The sequence below is a fragment of the Emys orbicularis genome, chromosome 5 (assembly GCF_028017835.1).
Source record: "Emys orbicularis isolate rEmyOrb1 chromosome 5, rEmyOrb1.hap1, whole genome shotgun sequence".
Taxonomy (NCBI): domain Eukaryota; kingdom Metazoa; phylum Chordata; order Testudines; family Emydidae; genus Emys; species Emys orbicularis.
In genome coordinates, this window is record NC_088687.1 from 3,773,122 (window position 1) to 3,779,814 (window position 6,693).

Here is a 6,693-nt window from a genome sequence, read left to right on the forward strand (position 1 = left end):
GCTGCCAGGGCCAGGATCCTGACAGCCAGCCCTACTGGAAGTTTTAGTCTGCAAGAAGAAGCGGTGCAAAACGACCACCTGGAATCCTGCCCTGCTGTGAAGGAACCAGCGTGTGCTGTTGCACCACAACGATTGTTCAAATCACACTTCCAACATTCCCCATTTTTTTCCAACTCTCTAATTTTGTAGTGAATGGCAGTACCCCAGTGTGGCCAGTCATTCTGCCCTTTAGTCCCACTTGCCGGTGTGAGTCTTTCCTTTGCCTACAGTGGGCTTTGGGTCAGGTTACCAGGTAGGTCCAAACGCTGTTACACAGAAACACTGATTCCTCTGTGAAATCTCCCCTGGGTTGCACTTTTCTGGGACCTTTGCCCTAGAATACCTTTTGAGGAGCTCCTGGTCCTTTATATGTGCAGAAACTAGCAATTACTGCCCGCAAGCAGCCATTCTGCAGCGGTGTGGCTGCTGTGTTCTATCTTGTTCCCTTCCAGCTGGTCAGTAATCTTAGCTCCTGTTGTACTTACCCTGTAATATTTCGGAGAGTGGCAGAATCTCACAAACTTGAGTACCAGCTGTGAATTTCATTGAGGTGAGGTTTACTCTCTCAGATCCTTACAGTAACACATTAGAAACCTCCTTCCAACTTAATCCTTGGCATTTATCATAACTGCACATAGTCCCAAGCCAATCTGAACAATTTGTAAGATCTGGCTGCCAAAATTTGTTCGTTAAAGATCCATCATTTAATTATACTCTAGATAGTGATTTTTTAAGAGACTTTTTTAAAAGTTTGGTATTTAAGCTACTTTTGAGCCATCATTAATTTCAATCCCTCCATTTGTTAATTAATGCTCATACTTTCTCTCTAATATTACTTTCCCCCTTGACAAACTTATAAATGTTCATCATGACCCCTATAATTTAGCATCAGCTCATTTATATTAGCGATGAAAGATCAGGTTACAACACATAATCTGAAAATTTATTTCATGATGGATTAGAAAGATCTGCAAAAATATCATGCCCAAGAATAATCTAGAGAGAATGCAGCCACTGTGCTGGCCCTGTCTATGATGTAAACCATGTCAAGCCAGGGGGTGCTGCATCCCTAGCACTCCTAGCACTTTTTAAAGTTATAAAACCAGAGACTATTAAAAAGGTTCCAAAACCTTTTTTAAGGGCTCCATATCTGACTGGAAATAGTTCTTAGACCAAGATTCCTGCGCAGTGTTTGAAACCCAAACATTGGGGCGCCAGGACACTGAAAATGAAATGAATTCCAAGTAGTAGAAATGCTTTTTTTTTATTGCCTTCACTTAGAGAAATGCAGAAAGTAAAGCCCATAAGTAGTTACCAATTACATTCAATTTTTAAAATTCTTTCATTTGTAGTGGCCTAAGTCAGTGTTGTCATCATTATCTGCCTTAAAATTTCCTTATACCTAACCCCTTCACTGCCATTATAGTCCTACCCTACCTGCTCTTTTAGCCCTGGAACTCTGCCTTGCTATTAAATAGTATATACCTACTGGCCTCAATTTATGTAGCAATTGCAGCTTGACAATATACATCCAATTACTGCTCAGGACTGATGTATGAATGGAGATGCAGCGTGAGGGCCCCAATTCAGCAATGGATTTAAGCACAGGCTTAACTTTAAGGACATTACCTCACTGAAACCAGTTGGCACTACTCATGTGTTTAAAGTTAAGCATGTGGTTACATGCTTTGGCCCTGATCCAGCGAATCCTTTCAATCCTTTTGTAAGAAAACTTCACATTACAATATCATAGCAAGTATCAGAGGGACAGCCGTGTTAGTCTGGATCTGTAAAAGCAGCAAAGAGTCCTGTGGCACCTTATAGACTAACAGATGTATTGGAGTATGAGCTTTCGTGGGTGAATACCCACTTCGTCGGATGCATGTAGTGGAAATTTCCAGAGGCAGGTATAAATATGCAAGCAAGAGTGAGTCAGGCTAGAGATAACGAGGTTAGTTCAATCAGGGAGGATGAGGCCCTCTTCTAGCAGTTGAGGTGTGAACACCAAGGGAGGAGAAACTGCTTTTGTAGTTGGCTAGCCATTCACAGTCTTTGTTTAATCCAGAGCTGATGGTGTCAAATTTGCAGATGAACAGATGAAGCTCAGCAGTTTCTCTTTGAAGTCTTGTCCTGAAGTTTTTTTGCTGCAGGATGGCTACCTTTAAATCTGCTATTGTGTGTCCAGGGAGATTGAAGTGTTCTCCTACAGGTTTTTGTATCTTGCCATTCCTAATATCTGATTTGTGTCCATTTATCCTTTTACGTAGGGACTGTCCAGTTTGGCCGATGTACATAGCAGAGGGGCATTGCTGGCATATGATGGCATATATTACATTGGTGGGAGTGCAGGTGAATGAACCGGTGATGGTGTGGCTGGTGTAGATATGTGGGCAGAGTTGGCATCGAGGTTTGTTGCATGGATTGGTTCCTGAGTTAGTGTTACTATGGTGCGGTGTGTAGTTACTGGTGAGAATATGCTTCAGGTTGGCGGGTTGTCTGTGGGCGAGGACTTTGCCGCAATATCATAGAAAGTTATTGTTAAAAGTATTATTTATTTACTGCTTTAATTTTCCCTTAATGATGCTTGAGGTCTGGAAATATAAAGCACGCTGGCATGGCCTATGCAATTCTTATATGTATCGAACAATCTGCTTCTTTTCTAGTTATGAAACAGACCCAGCTGATGAAGAACAGAGATTTGACCTCTTTCTGGAATGCCATTTGCTTCACAAGATTGCCCTCAAACACCTCTGCCTCCTGGAAATCCCATAAGCAAATATTCAGAACCCTGCATGATCTTTCCTTGCTAAGCAGCATCACAGCCTTGTGAAGAGCAAGACTATGTGCTAGTGATCCATTTCAGTCTCATCCCATCTCCTGACTTGTGCCCAGTTATCACAGCTGCTCCACTGATACCAAATCTGAAGAGCTAATGTTGCAAAGAGCCATCAACCTACTTAATCTGCAAATTTTTCCTAACCTCTGCTCTGTTATCAGAAGATCTGCGCGTGTATGCTCCTCCAATGGTAGCGTATTGGACAAGCTCCGCCCAGGAGCACTCCTCACAGATAAGCCTGTCACCAAATAATCAGTGCATGGAAAGGATTTATCATTAGGATGAACTGAGAGAGTGTGTGTATTTCCCTTCTAACATGCATCTCTCTCTGGATTGCTGCAGCCAGGAAATTAATGCTTGGACTATGGCCCAGATCTGTCAGGTCTCTCAGCCATGTGGAATCACGAACACTCACTAGGTTACTTTTCTGAAACACCTCACATCTGGGTCTATTGATATAATAATACTGAGCACTTTTCATGTGTCGAGATCCATGTTTTTAAGACAGTAGGTAGGCATCATAGCCGGGATATTCAAAATCATTTAGCATTGGCCTAACTTAACTTCCATTAACACCAGAGAAAATTTTACCACTTCAGTGGGAGCAGAATTAGGCCAAAGGTGAGAGCTACAGAAAAGCCCTACCCTACGTCTCCATTTTACAGACAGGTGAACTATCTACCTTAGGTACTTATGCCCCCCCACCATCACTACAGCATCTGAATGCCTTATATGTATTTATCCACACAACACCTCTGGAAGGCAGGGCAGGGCTGTTCTCTCCATTGTATACAGGGGGAACTGAAGCATACAGAGACTAAGTGGCTTGGCCAAGGTCACACGGGAGTCTGAGGCAGAGGAGGGAAGGGAACCCAGGTCTCGTAAGTTGGTCACCTAACCATTGGTGCATGCAGACTTACTGAAGGGCACACAGGAAGTTTGTAGCAGAGCAGAGCATGGAACCCATCTTCCTTGAGTCACGGTCCTCCCTCCCATCAAGGAGACTGTAAAACCATTTCTTCGATAGAAAATGGCTTCTTTGACAAAATGGAAATTTCCTTAAAAATACCATTTTCATCACAAATGTTTGTATTTTCATCAAATAAAATAACCCCCTGCACACACACCTGATTTTTTTTTAAACTGAAAACATTTCTTAACTTTAATTTAAAAAATATGAGGAAAAATAATTTTCTCACAAGCTCTATGAAAGATGAGAAAGAGAGGGGAGAAAGTAGATTAGCTATTTCTTGAGAGTAGAAGTTGTCAAAGTTGTGCAAAATATTCCAAATGAAAGTAGCTGATGATCAGAATCTGAGGTTTGAGACAAATTCGAAACCAAGCCCATTTGTTGATAAACTTGCTAAATTTTGTCTGTTTTTGATTGAAAATGGGCCTCTTCCTGTGAAAATTAGCTTATTTCTGAGGAAAATTTGGCCAATTCCATACAAGAGGTGGCTTCAACATTTATAGTTTGAGATCTGGAACCTTATATATGTTCAGTTTGAAAGCAGCCATTTTGTCAAATCTCAATGTTGCTGTGAATCAGAGGATACGATGCAACCTGAAGCAAAATGGTGGAATTTTGGGTACAGAATCTTGCTGATTTTTTTTCCAGCTTTGCACCATTATAGACTTCAGTCCTGCAGCCTGCAGCCTCTTCACCAACCACAGCTGTGCTGTCACATGAATATTCCCCTATATCACAGGAATGCCCATATGGCTAGTTAAGCCAGTTGGCTCCCTCCAATGCTCTTCTGCAATAGTGCTCTTTTCAATGGCATCTTGAGATGGGCATGCCAAGATCTGGCAGCATGTATTCATGATTAAGATCTAGGGCAAATATTTAGATACAGTGAAAGCTGTGACCTTCAAAAGCCAAGAAATTAAAAAAAAATGGATAAACTTATCTCCTCATATCAGCTTATACCAGGCCTGCACAACTCGTAAAGCGGCGAGGGCCATATTACTCCAAAGAAAACAGCTGAGGGCCGAAACCTCCCGGCCCCGCGGGTTCCCCCCACTCGCTAGTTTCCCAATACACACAGATTTCTCCTCCCTCCCTCCCAGTGCCCTTCCCCACAGCCCCACCACCACAACTAAACAATGCCCCACACAGACCCCCCAGTGCCCTGACACACACAGATCTCCCTCACTGCCCAGCACCCCCCAACAGGCCCCCACTGCCTAGCACCCCAAAACACACAAACCTCCCCCACTGCCCAGCGCCCTCCACACCCTCACAGCCCAGCACCCCCCGCACATCTCCCAGACACTCACTCCACCACACCCTTCCCCCTTCCCTGGCCGCACTCACCAGCCCTGCTGGGAGGTCTCTGTCTCCTAGGGTGAGAGCGGCAAGGGGAGTCTCCAGTGGTGAGCGGGAGCCGGTTCGCACCGGTTCGCGGGAACCAGTTGTTAAATTTAGAAGCCCTTTTAGAACCAGTTGTCCTGCGCGGGACAACCGGTTCTAAAAGGGCTTCTAAATTTAACAACCGGTAAGTTGAAGTGACCAGGACCGTAGCTGGGGGGGAGCAGAGGGAGCGGCTGCTCCCCCGGAGCACATTATCCAAAAGTGGCGCCTTAGGAGCCGACCCCACGGGTGCTTCAGCTCTCCGCCCCGCTCCCCGGCCCCAGCTCACCTCCGCTCCGCCTCCGCCTCTGAACACTCTGCCCCGCTTCTCCCCATCCCCCCGCCCGCTTCCCGCGAATCAGCTGTTCGCGCGGGAAGCCTGGGAGGGCAGAGAAGCAAGCGGTGGCTTCGCGCTCAAGCCCAGGGAGGCGGAGACGGAGCGGAGGTGAGCTGGGGTGGGGGGAGCCACCCGCGCCACAGCAGGTAACCCGGGGGGAGGGGCGTGGAGGGGAACCGCTCCCCGCCCCAGCTCACCTCTGCTCCGCCTCCCTGGGCCTGAGCGCGAAGCCGCCGCTTGCTTCTCAGCCCTCCCAGGCTTCCTGCGCAAACAGCTGATTTGCGGGAAGCAGGGGGGCTGCAAGCTCAGCCTGACCCGGTGCTCCAGGCACTGCACGGTGGCGGTGTGGCCTGGCTCCAGCCGAGCGGCGTGGCTGTAGCGCCGCCAGCCACCTCCAGGCAGCGCGGTAAGGGAGCAGGGAGGGGGTGTTGGATAGAGGGCAGGGGAGTTCAGGGGGGTGGTGGGGGGGCGGATAGGGGTCGGGGCGGTCAGATGGCAGGGAACAGGGGGATTGAATGGGGGCAAGGCTCCCGGGGGGCAGTCAGGAAGGAGCAGAGGTTGGATGGGGCGGTGGGAGGCAGTCAGGGGCAGGGGTTCCAAGGGTGGTCAGGGGACAGGGAGAAGGGGTGGTTGGATAGGGAATCAGGAGAGGAGTTGGATGGGGCGGCGGAGGGCAGTCAGGGGACAGGGAAGGGGGTGGATGGGGCAGGGGTCCGGGGGGGGGGGGGAAGCGCTCAGGACGGGGGCGGTGGCTGAGCCCCATGTCCCTGCTGGGGGGGGGGGCGAGGGCACCGTGCCCGTGTCCCGCTTGGGGCAGTGGGGAGGGGCAGCGGCGCGCGAGGGCTCCGTGTCCTGCTTGAGGCCTGGGGGGTGCGGCGCCGTGCGCGGGCTCTGTGTCCCGCTTGGGGCGGGAGGTGGAGGCGCGGCAGTGCACGAGGGCTCCCTGCCCGTGTCCCGCTTGGGGCGGGGGGGAGGCGCGGCGGCGCGCGAGGGCTCCCTGCCCGTGTCCCGCTTGGGGCGGGGGGGAGGCGTGGCGGCGCGCGAGGGCTCCCTGCCCGTGTCCCGCTTGGGGCAGGGGGGCCGGTTTCGCACGCCGCGGCCGCTCGGGATCTCTCCCCCCCTCCCTCC